At 38.9% G+C, this 12,426-nt stretch overlaps 1 protein-coding gene and 1 pseudogene across 23 annotated transcripts in view; both read left to right on the top strand.

Moving 5' to 3' along the window:
• DLG2 (discs large MAGUK scaffold protein 2) overlaps positions 1-12,426 on the top strand; it is a 2,222,296-nt gene that overhangs the window by 1,874,759 nt on the left and 335,111 nt on the right. The window lies entirely within an intron of this gene.
• LOC103248145 (suppressor of cytokine signaling 6-like) lies at positions 4,043-11,703 on the top strand (annotated as a pseudogene).

Here is a 12,426-nt window from a genome sequence, read left to right as displayed (position 1 = left end):
GATGACAAGTAAGCAGAAAGATTAACAAGTCTAGACTTAAGGTAAAAATCAGAGCTTGGAGATAGTAGTATCACCTTGTATTTGTATAATATTTTTATAAGGTTTCAACTATTTCTTGTTTATATATTCTTACAAAGATAGTTAACTTTTTACTTGAAATGCATAAATTCTAGATGTTACTGTCTTTCAGCCTTTAGTAAGCTGGGTTTGGATAGCCAAATTATACTTTATTATTTTCATTTAAAGATTCCAAAATAATCATCCCTCTAGAAATGACCTGGTAAGCCAAAACATTTTTAAAGGTCTAAGTTTTTTTTTAACTATAAGCCTGTTTTTGCATCAGGAAGCCAAATTTAAAGGGAAGTTCATGTTTAACTGCTAAGATACATAAATATTCAATATCGGTTTTTCACTTTGCCTCTGCTCCAGGATTCTAGTCTTGAGCTGTAATGCATATACTGTCAGAAATATTACCACTCTTCACAAAGTACAACAGCCTCCAGGAGGAGAAGGGAACTTAATTAGAATTTTCCATTTCAAATACAATTTATAGTACATTCACTCTGAAACATGCTGGAGGGTGTTTGAAAAGTTTAATGCATAATGATCTGTTTGTCTCAAGTTGTCAACAAAATACATATGGAGCATAGAATGTATTTGTTTATTAAGCACTAGAAGGCACCTCTGAGATTTAGTGTGAGGCTCTCTTTCTAGATAAAGAAACTGAGGCCCAGAGAGATGAAGGGACTTCTCAAAGTCAAATAAGCTAACAGCATGACCAGAACTCAGGACTCGTAACTCCTAGGATTGTGCTTTTTTGTTTTAGTGCCTACAACCCTAGCACTTTTCCCTGGTCAAATGAGCCTGCACTGAGATAATTTTATACTCTCCCAAGTCATCCACGTTGTGGATGTCAGGAGAGGGTTCAACAATAGCTAATAGTTATATGCCCTTACTAGATGCCAGTCACTGTTCTAAGTGCTTTACATGTATTAACTAATCTAACGTTATAGCAACTCTATGACGTGGTACTCTTATTATCCCCATCTTGTATATCAAGCTTCTTCTACATCTGGGTCTAATTTGACCATGGTACTGACCATAGGAATATGAAATCTAAAATGATTTTGAACATTGGACACTTCTCTAAGCTTCAGGTAGATATTTTCCAACTGTCTGCACAACTGTAGATATCCAACAGATATAGCAAAGTCAACATGTCTAAGACAAAATACATTATCCTCTCACCCAAACCCACTCTCCATTCTGTGTTCCCATCTTGATTGATGGTATCATCACACCTCCAATCATCCTAAAGCTTTTTGACACCTTCCTTATCTCCCATTTTCAATCTGCTCAACACTGTAAATATTATGTAAACTCTATTTGGCTTCCAGAAGTATTTGAGGAGAACAGCTGCATAGAACCTTCCTCTGTTTTTCTCTCTCATATCTGCGCTGCATCTCCCATCCTCAATTCCACCCTCATTTGCCTAATTTGGGCCTCAATTATCTGTATCATTGGTAATACTTCAATAGTCTCCCATCTGGTTATCTGCTGGGATAGTTCCTTTCCTGAACTCACTTAGTTCATTAACCCCAGTTTCTCACTGTTGCCAGAGTTGTTCTCCCATAAACACATGTCCTGTTGTGTTAAATGCTTCTGTAAAACCCTTCCATAGCCACTTATTGACAAAACTTCTTGCCCTGGCATTCAAGGTCTACTTCTGCTGGCAGCATTTTTTCTTTCTCCCTTTCTATGTTCTATGTCAGCCATCAGACTGCTCACAAATCAACATCGAATGTGATATTTACAGTTTCCCTGTTACCCGCATAAGTATGTGATAAGATCATTTAATACATGTGAATGTGTTTGTTCTATTTGTTTATGTATCACCTTGTTCAGTAACAAATGTGAGGTGGGAAAACAGTTTATTAACTATAAAATACTTTTGAGATGTTATTTTTAAGCCATAGAAATAATTAAATTTACAACACGGGGGACCCTAGAGATGGTGCGGCCCAGCACCTTCACTTTTCAGAGCAGCTCATTAGCTGGCTTGAATAAGTTGATGGCAGAGTGGGCAACAAAACTTACATTTTTGCTTCATTGCATCTCATGACTTCAGGAAAAATGAAAATAGATTTTTTTTCCCTCTTGAGAAAGAATGGGAGCCTTCTACATGTATTTAATATACTCATAATAAACATCTGTTCATCTTACTATCCATAGTCTCTCTGAATAAAGTAGAAATCATTTGGCTCCTACCCCAGTTTCTTCCCGGCTGCCCCCTGCCACCTTCCACCCAGACCCCCAACTGTGAAATTATTGGCTTGAAACAGTCCCCTATGTTCTGTACCTGACTCATTTTAATTGAAATGTGGTGCCAATTATCTAGCCTTTTCCCATTTGGTTACCCCTTTGTGTTTTTTTCGCAGTTAATAATTCTGTTAAATTTGTAGTTCTTAGCTACTTTTATTCTAAGACAATCTTCTCTCAAACATATTCTTTGGTTTTATTATTGCTGATAAAAGCCAGTTAAAAGTCCTGGTTACCTGGATAATGAATATGCTATAATACAGATACAACTATTTAGTAAGTACCTACCATGTACCAAGTATTATTTTAAGCATTTTATTTGCTTAAACTCTAACAATCCTGACAACAGCCTAACAAAAGAAGGGTTCACATCTTTTGGTGCATATGAGGAAACAAATTCAAAGAGATTAAGGAATTTACCCAAAGTCATAGAGCTGGTAAGGGAAGGGACCAAGATTTGAATCCTGGCCTTCCCAGGTCTAAATCCAATATTCTTCCATGACACTGCTTTCAGAGCAGGCAGATGACGTGAGCTGTAACGGAAAACTTTGGCAGCCAAGAGCATTTGCTCTGCCTTGTGAGCAGCATCTCCAAGGGGGTCCATCCAGCCTCAGATTCTTGCACCAGGCTGGCCATAAGCACATGCATCCTGCACATTCTCTTCCTGTACATTCTCTCTACCTGTAAGCACTCCTGGGACACAAGAGTGATGTTAAAATAATATTTCTCAATTTTAAGCTGAGGAATGACTCCTCATTATGGTCAAATATACTAATGGCTTATCATGCCCTGGATCACCAGATCCTTGAGAGGCTATGTCATGGTTAAGAATGAAGATGCTTAAACCGCACTGCCTGGGTTTCATTCCTGACTTTGCCATATGTTAGCAATGTACCCTTGGACAAATTACTTAATCTGTGCCTCAGTTACCACCTCTGTAAAATAGCGATTGTTGTGTGTTCTTACTTCACACAGTTATTATGAGTACTAAGGGAATTTCTGTATATGAAATGCTTACAACAGTGCCTGGCACATATTAAGTGTTATATACATGTCAGCTACCATCATCACCATCATCACCATCATCATCATCATCATCATCTTTTTCTTCATCACTTCTTTCTCACATTTGTTCCTCCAGTATCTGCCCTTCAGTAACAACTGTTTCCTGTTTTTCAGATGTGCAGGCCCTCTCTCACCTCCAGCCCTCCATGTGTGCCTCCCTCTCTGCCTGGTATACTCTTGCCTCTAGTCTCCTCACCCTACTCTCCCCATCTGTGAGAACCTCCACCCATCCTCACCTTGCTAACATTCACGACCTCATCTCAATGTCACTGTCTCCAGAAAACCTTATTCCTCCTCATCCCTTGGTAGGAATGCCTCTTCTGTACCCCATAGAATTCTGACCTTTTCTTGTGCTAGCACTTACCGCCCAGTATTTAATCATGTGTTTAGCTGTCACTGTCCTCCACTGAACAGCACATTGCTTAACAATGGCTATGTGTCACTCTAGTTCATTCTTCCTTTAAATTGGAAAGTGAAATAACTAAGTGGATACTTTTTAAAAAACAAATTTATTTCAATACTGTGTTTATCTCTAGGCACTATAGAAGGCACACATTAAAAGATAGTACAGTGAGTCATAGGGTGAGCATCCATATTGTCATATTTGATCTCACATTCACTTACCTGAGTCTCTAATGAGATATTATACGATATCAAGATGCTGAAAATAACACCCATAAGAGATAACAAAAAATGGAATTTAGAAACCAGGGAACGAGAGTTCCCTGACACTGGAGGTGTGCAAGCAGAAGCAAATGGTCACTTGGTGAGAATGATATGAAGAGATGGGGAAGGGAGTGGGATCACTTCCTGGAAAAGTGAAAAATGCATTCACATATTAGGATCATATAGAAGAAGAAATATTGTTTTCTGAGCCATCAGAGGGCAGAACTGAAACCAAGAGGTGGAAAGAAAGATTCAACACAAAGAACTGTTTTGTTTTTTGTTTGTTTGTTTTAATCACTGTAGCTCACCCAAATAGAATGGATTTTCCTGAAAGACAGTGAGTTCTTCATTAGTGTTGATCCATGGAGGTTAGATGATCATTTGCCTGGGATAATGCAAGAATATATTATTCACTCACCCATTTGCTTATTCACTCACTCTCCTCTTTTGTTCTTGTGCACCTATTATTTGCCTGACCCTATGCCAGGAACACAAGTTCCAGTAAGCAGAGATCTGACTTTTAAGGAGCTTATAAATAGATACATTACACAACTCAGTTTTTAAGTCTTTAAGAACTAGAATTGAGCCTTTAAGAACTAGAAGTTTTCCAGATGAGGAAAGAGTGAGAAGCAATGTTCTAGATATGGAAAATAGCATGTGCATAGATGCAGAAATGGCTTAATCAGAGAAATTTTAAAAGGTCAACATAGTGAGGGACAAGGGTATAAGAATGTGTTTGAATCAGCCTGATGATATACACTGGGGTTGAAGAAGATCACAAGACTTCCTCTATTTTTGAAATCCTCTGATTCTGATATCATTCATTCTATAGTACTAAGAAACAGACAAATATTTCCAGAGAATCGTCATTTATTCAGGGAACCCCTGGAGCCCCAGGCCAAGGCCCCTAGTGGCAGAAGTAGCAAATATAATGATATCTTTTAAAAACAAAAAGAAAAAAAGATTGGCCTTGGGGATGGTAAACCACTCATATTCACATTAGGATCTGAAAAACAACAGCAGCAACACAACTAGAAGTCAACTAAAAGTTCCCAAATTTCTATTCATTACCAACATTGTTGGGCAAAGGATGCCAAAACATATGGAATATCAATTTTTTTTTTTTTCTTGAGATGGAGTCTCGCTCTGTCGCCCAGGCTAGAGTGCAGTGGCATGATCTCGGCTCACTGCAAGCTCCACCTCCCGAGTTCATGCCATTCTCCTGCCTCAGCCTCCCAAGTAGCTGGTACTACAGGCGACCGCCACCATGCCTGGCTAATTGTTTTTGTATTTTTAGTAGAGACGGTAGATTAGTAGATTTTTGTATTTTTCACCGTGTTAGCCAGGATGGTCTCCATCTCCTGACCTTGATCCACCCGCCTTGGCCTCCCAAAGTGCTGGGATTACAGGTGTGAGCACCATGCCCAGCCGGAATATAAGTATTTTAATGATCCAATGCAAGTCATATACATAAAGAGGTAGCAATAAATGAAATTGTTCTAGCTTGACAATGCCTTTTACCTTAGCCCTGTGAGATCTAATCATTATAAGTTGGGCCATAATTTCTAGACCAGGTTGCTTTTGGACCACTGCAGAGCAGAGTGGCAAAACACACAATCATTTGCTGCCAGTTTCAGGGAGCTTGACGTATGCCCTTGAAAGACAGGTTTCAGGCCGGGCGCGGTAGCTCAAGCCGGTAATCCCAGCACTTTGGGAGGCCAAGGCGGGTGGATCACGAGGTCAGGAGATCGAGACCATCCTGGCTAACACGGTAAAACCCCGCCTATACTAAAAATACAAAAAACTAGCCGGGTGAGGTGGCGGGCACCTGTAGTCCCAGCTACTTGGGAGGCTGAGGCAGGAGAATGGCGTAAACTCGGGAGGCGGAGCTTGCAGTGAGCTGAGATCCGGCCACTGCACTCCAGCCTGGGCGACAGAGCAAGACTCTGTCTCAAAAAAAAAAAAAAAAAGAAGACAGGTTTCAGAACTGGAATCTTGTAGGCGTAGACCCTCAGAATTAGACAGGGTACTAAATTACAGTGTAAATTGGTGGTTAAGAACTCAGGAGTATTACATTATTTTAAACCCTTAGCCTCTTTCCACCATATAAATTTGAGTAAATCAGTGAGTCTCTGAGCCTCGTTTTCTTATCAGTAAAATGGGAAAAATAATCCCACCCTCCTGAGGATTAAATGAGATAATATATAAATATCTCTTATGTACATACCTGATGCTCAATTAATGTTAACAATTATTATTATTAATCTCAACAATAATTAGTGGCATCCAATCTTTGAGAATGTATGCTTCAAGAAAAGAATTTTTCTTGGAGAGAAGAGGACTCTAAACAGAACTCTGAGAATCCATGTATCCAGATGAAAAAGTTCAAACTGAAACAAAATAATAATAATAATAATAAATATATTAAGCTGTGTCACACTTGGTATTATAAAATGTCATATCAATGATGTAAACTGTGAATACTTTTGAAAATGTTATTTGTGCAAGGTTTACTGATTAAAAACTCAAACCTCAGGGAAAGAAATAAGAATCAAAGTGATCCTGAAAAATTTGAATGACTGGAGAAGAACATGTTTGCTAAAACCAGGGAAGAAATCAATAGGAACAAGGGCACTATGATATTGTTCGGGATAACAGCAGCAACACACCTCTTCAAAAATGCAGAGGCCCATGTAAATTTGGGCCTAAAATTAACAAGATTGTATTATCGGTCCAGTGAAAAAGAAACAAACTCACAGAGCACATCTGCTAAACTAGAGAGAACTCTGGGCTTGGCAAGAGGTGCTCTTGGCTGGTCCTATCTCTACGCTAACTTCAGTATGACTTTGGGCCAGTCCGTTCTTTTACGGGGTTCATCTCTAATGTATAAGTCCTAAATAAACAAATTTCTAAGGCTTTTCTAGTCCTAAAATGTTGTGTTCCTCTTTTTTAAAAAAGCATGAAGTAACTAATATATTGCACTCTGTGTTGGTTAATTTCCATTAGATTTAATTCATCACTTATAACACAGCTCTTTGAAGAAATGCTAAAACAATAATAATAGATACTGTTTGCTGAATGCCTGTTTGTACCTGCAACAGCCCTGATAGGTAGGTAGGTAGGTGTACTCATTTTATTGAAAAGAAAGCTAAGGTTCAAAGAAGTTAAGTGACTTCCCCAAGTAGGTAACCTAGGTAGACTTGAGATTTAACCCGTTTTGTCTAACTGCAAATCTTTTGTTCCTTCCCATTTTTCCATGTACTTTCCTTAATGCACTGAAAAAAATTCAGAGGATGACTAGAATGATGAAACATGTAGAAATCTTATGCTGTAAAGGAAACGTCCAAGAAATTTTGGCTGTTCACTTGGTTCTCAGATCAAACATCAAAGTATATTCCAATTGACTAAGATTAAATGGCTAAAGATTAAACTATAGTTTGGTACAGGAAAACATGGGTAATTTTTTAAATATATTGGTGAAGAGAAGATATAATCTAAAACTCAAGAGCCAAAAAAGAAAAGGAAATTAAATAAGACTTCACTAAATATTTAAAAACTCACTCTATGATAGGAAGTAATGTACAAAAGAAAAGTCAAAATACAACAGTACAAATAACAAACTAAGAATATTTGCAATAGTTACCTAAGGAGGAGCAATAACATTCTTCATTTGCAGATAATGTTTTGAAAGAGCAAACTGCCTAAACAACAAAAACAAAATAAATAAAAAGGGATTTTATGTAAAAAAAAAGTTCAAATATCCAATAGACATATAAGAAGATGCTTAACCTTATAATTGAAGAAACACAAAATTTAAAAATAAAATTGTTTACCTATCAGAATGGACAGTCAAATGTTGCAGTATATGTAACTATTACAAGTGTGAGGAAGTTGAAAATCATATATTATTTGTGGGCATGTAAATTAATACTACATTTTTACAGGCAGTCTGGCAATACCTATCAAAATTTCACATTCATACCCTTTACTCAACAACTTACTGTTAGATGATATTTATTACCTCATTGTTTATAATAGCAAAATAGTGAAGCTACCTAGCTATCAGCCATGCTACTGTAAACAAATTGTTTTTCATTGAATAATAGAACACTCATAGCTATTAAAAAGAATGAGATTAATGGGAAGAAATATGTAAATTAGAAAGCTCACTAAGGTATATTAGTAAGTGGAAAAAATCAAGGTGTAGAACATGATCTTATTTGTATAAAATTTTAAATTATCTGTTTTATAAACTGGCTTATATTTACAACAAAAATAATTAGTAGTATATACAAGAAGCCATTAACATGGTTACCTTTGTAGAGAATAATAGGAGGTAGGGGAGCCTTTTATTTGTATGTCTTTTCATTGTGCCTTACTTATGATATATGGACATGATGTGTGTATATTAATTTTATTTTTCATATCAATACATTATCTGGGCAATTGGATTATGGCCTGTTTTTGTTTTCTTATTTATTAGTTAATGAATAAATAATTATTTTGAAAATGTACAATAGCAAATTTTAAAAAACAAGTAATGCAGATACCCTTTCACCAAGAAGTCTTTCCAGGGAATTTATCCTTCAGAAACACTTTTGTAAGTGTTTATAGTAGCAGAAAAACTGGAAACAACCTTAACCACATCAAGAGGGATCGCACTGAAAAGTGCTGGCACATCCGTAACATAGAATACTAGGCTTTCATTAAAAAGGTAGAGTGATATGAGGTGATATGATAATGAAAGATGTCCAAGATACATTGCTCAATGAAAAGCAAAACAAAAGCTGTCAAATTATATATGATATGACCTATTCAGTTAAGTAAAAAAGGCAATAATATATTAAAATATGTATGTAAGGAGAGCAAGAGAAATGGAGATAAAGTCATGTGTTTGCATGTACATATAGTGAATCTTTAAAAAGTACACACAAGCTGGAGGAGGAGGAGGAAGGAGGCGGGAAGAGGAGTTGCTGGAGGAAAGGCCAGCGCAGCCGTCGCACCGGTCCTGGGCGAGGAAGTGGAGCCCGGCCGCCTTCAGAGACGGGCTCTTCCTGTGTTGCCCAAGCGGGTCTTGAGCTCCTGGGCTCAAGTGATCTGCCCACCTTGACCTCCCAAAGTGCTAGGATTACAGGCGTGAGCCACTGCGCCTGGCCAACCATCTCATTCCATCATGCCAGAAGTCAATCCCCTCCATTTTGATCCCTTGGATTAGGTAACTAGTCGTAATGAGGAAAATAGTCTTAAAACCTTCTGGAAATCTTTTAACTTGAATAAAAGTAAAAAATAAACTGATTTCATGGTAGTACAACAACCATCCCTAGCCAGTGACTTTGGAAAGATAATTCCTTATTTGGTAGCTGCTATGGTAAAGATACAGCCAGCTGCGATATCAACAGGGAAGATGAAAAAGGCGGGAAAAAAACAGATCAAAAAGCAAAAGCTTGATGGGTACGTTAAAAAGGTGGCTTTCTGCCAGACAGAAACCAAAAGGCAAGGTAGGCACACCCTCTGGGAGCTCTGCCGATGAGGACACCTCCTCCTCCTCCTCAGCACCGATAATCTTTAAAGACATGAGAGCTCAGAGGCCGATAAGGCCACCTGCCTCTGCAGCCATCACTGCAGTCCCATGCCGTGGCCTCTTCAGCCCACAAACTCTGAGGAGACGTGCATAAAGATGGAGGTGAGAGTCAAGATCACTCTTCCAGCCCGAGTCCACCCCTGAATGGCGTCCGGAAGGATTTCCACGACCTTCAGTCTGAGACCGCATGCCAGGAACAAGCCAATTCACTGAAAAGCTCGGCTTCTCAGAACGGAGACCTGTATCTTCGCCTGGATGAACATGTGCCTGTCGTTATTGGACTTCTGCCTCAGGACTACATTCAGTATACTGTGCCTTTAGATGAGGGGATGTGTCCTTTGGAAGGATCACGTAGCTATTGTCTGGACAGTTCTTCTGCCATGGAAGTCTCTGTGGTTCCTCCTCAAGTGGAAGAGCGCTCTTTCCCTGAAGATGAAAGTCAGGTAGTCCAGGACCTAGTTGTTGCCCCAGAGATCTTTGTGGATCAGTCCATGAATGGGTTGTTGACTGGCACTAGGGGAGTCATGTTGCAGAGCCCGAGAGTGGGTCACAATGATGTCCCTCCACTCTCACCATTGTTACATCCAATGCAGAATAATCAAATCCAAAGGAACTTCAGTGGACTTACTGGCACAGAAGCCCACGTAGCTGAAAGTATGCTCTGCCATCTGAATTTTGATCTTAACTCTGCTCCTGGTGTTGCAAGAGTTTATGTCTCAGTGCAAAGCAGTGGTCCCATGGTAGTGACAAGTCTCACAGAGGAGCTGAAAAAACTTACAAAACAAGGATGGTACTGGGGACCAATCACATGTTGGGAGGCAGAAGGGAAGCTAGCAAGTGTGCCAGATGGTTCTTTCCTTGATCAGGACAGTTCTGAAGAGTGTTATCTTTTAAGCTTCAGCTTTCGTTCCCATGGTGAAACACTTCACACTAGAATTGAGCACTCAAATGGTAGGTTTAGCTTTTATGAACAGCCAGATGTGGAAGGGCATACATCCATAGTTGATCTAATTGAGCGTTCCCTCAAGGACTCTGAAAATGGAGCTTTTTGCTATTCAAGGTCTCAGCTGCCTGGATCTGCAACTTACCTTGTCAGACTGGCCAAGTCAGTGTCTTGGTTCATGCAGGTGCACTTGTTGCAATACCTGTGTCGTTTTGTTATATGTCAGTACACCAGAATAGACTTAAGTCAGAAACTGCCTTTGCGAAACAAAATGAAGGATTATTTACAGGAGATGCACTACTGAAAGATTGAGAACCCTGCGTCTTGCACTTTGGGAATAAGAAAAAGAGATCGAAGTACAGTTTACAAACTTTCATTGCCATCAAAATCTTTTGCTGCCACAACTATTTCAGTTTTATGTGTAAAAGAGTCATCAGCAGTGGTTCACACTGTAATCCCAGTACTTTGGGAGGCCGAGGCAGGCGGATCATGAGGTCAAAAGATTGAGACCATCCTGGCCAACATGGTGAAACCCTGTCTCTACTAAAAATACAAAAATTAATTGGGCGTGGTGGTGAGTGCCTGTAGTCCCAGCTACTCAGGAGGCTGAGGCAGGAGAATTGCTTGAACCCGGGAGGCGGAGGCTGCAGTGAGCTGAGATTATGCCACTGTACTCCAACCTGGGCAACAGAGCGAGCCTTTGTCTCAAGAAAAGAAAGTCATCAGTTTGTTTAGGGGTAGAAGTGTCAGCAAGGTGTCTTGGATTTATTTTGGTTCTCTAAAAAGGGAAGTCTTGAGGGTTTAGAAGTGTGAATTATCTTTCATCAATGTGCAGAGTAATCACAATGTGAATTATCAAATTATCCTCAATGTCCCTCTGCCCCGCCCAATCCTTTGCTGCTATCCGCTGTGATTTTTGTGCATTAAATAGAATGGAAATTGCTATGTCTCTTTTTTTTTTTTAATTATACTTTCTAGGGTACATGTGCATAACGTGCAGGTTTGTTACATATGTATACTTAATGCTATGTCTTTTTAACAACACTTTTTTCTAAATTATTTCTTAGGTTGTGCTAATTTTGTTGGTTGTGAAAAGTTGAGCTTTTCTGTTGCCTTCATTTTCATCTTATAGTTTGCCTATTTTAATAAATGGTGTTACATTAAAAAATTGTAAAGAAATGTTTACCACCAATTTAGAAATTGTTGCCTTTTCTGTCATTAAACTCGGGTACAAATTGCCATAACATGAAAACCTATGGAACTAGAATTATGAATAAAGAAATATTAGATGATCATAAAAGAAAAAAGTATACACTAAAGTGGTTACCTCTAGAAATGGAGATGATGAGGGGACTTTTACCTCTTCCTTTTAAACATTTCTGAAACAGAATGCATTTGCCATGATCACGTATTATTCTTTTATAAAAAGTTAACCTTAACTGTTTGACAGAATAAATTATTTGGCATGTGAAGTTTGTGGAATTCGGCCTCCTGTAGGTAGTAGCCTGGATCAAATTGCCTTTCCTGTCTCTTCTGGTCGGGAGAGTCATACTTCTGTCTCATCAATAGCCTAGACAGTCTCTGAAATGACTGTATCTACCAAGGAATAGATCTGGAATTTTATAGTTTAAGGGGACTTTAGACTCATATAGCCTAACAGTCCCTTCCCTCCTAGAGAGGAGAAAAATTGAGGCTCAGAGAAGTAGTATGGCAGTCAGTCAGAAGAGAGTGGCACAACCAGATCAGGCCTAGCTCAGTGGACTCCCCAATGTTACCATGTAATCAATGCTTTCTGTAAGGAGTTCACCACACTAGAAAGCCAGGGATGAGGCAAGGAAAATTACCATAGAGA

This window comes from Chlorocebus sabaeus, chromosome 1 (genome assembly GCF_047675955.1).
Source record: "Chlorocebus sabaeus isolate Y175 chromosome 1, mChlSab1.0.hap1, whole genome shotgun sequence".
NCBI classification, from domain to species: Eukaryota; Metazoa; Chordata; class Mammalia; order Primates; family Cercopithecidae; genus Chlorocebus; species Chlorocebus sabaeus.
This window is presented reverse-complemented; position numbering and strand designations above follow the sequence as displayed.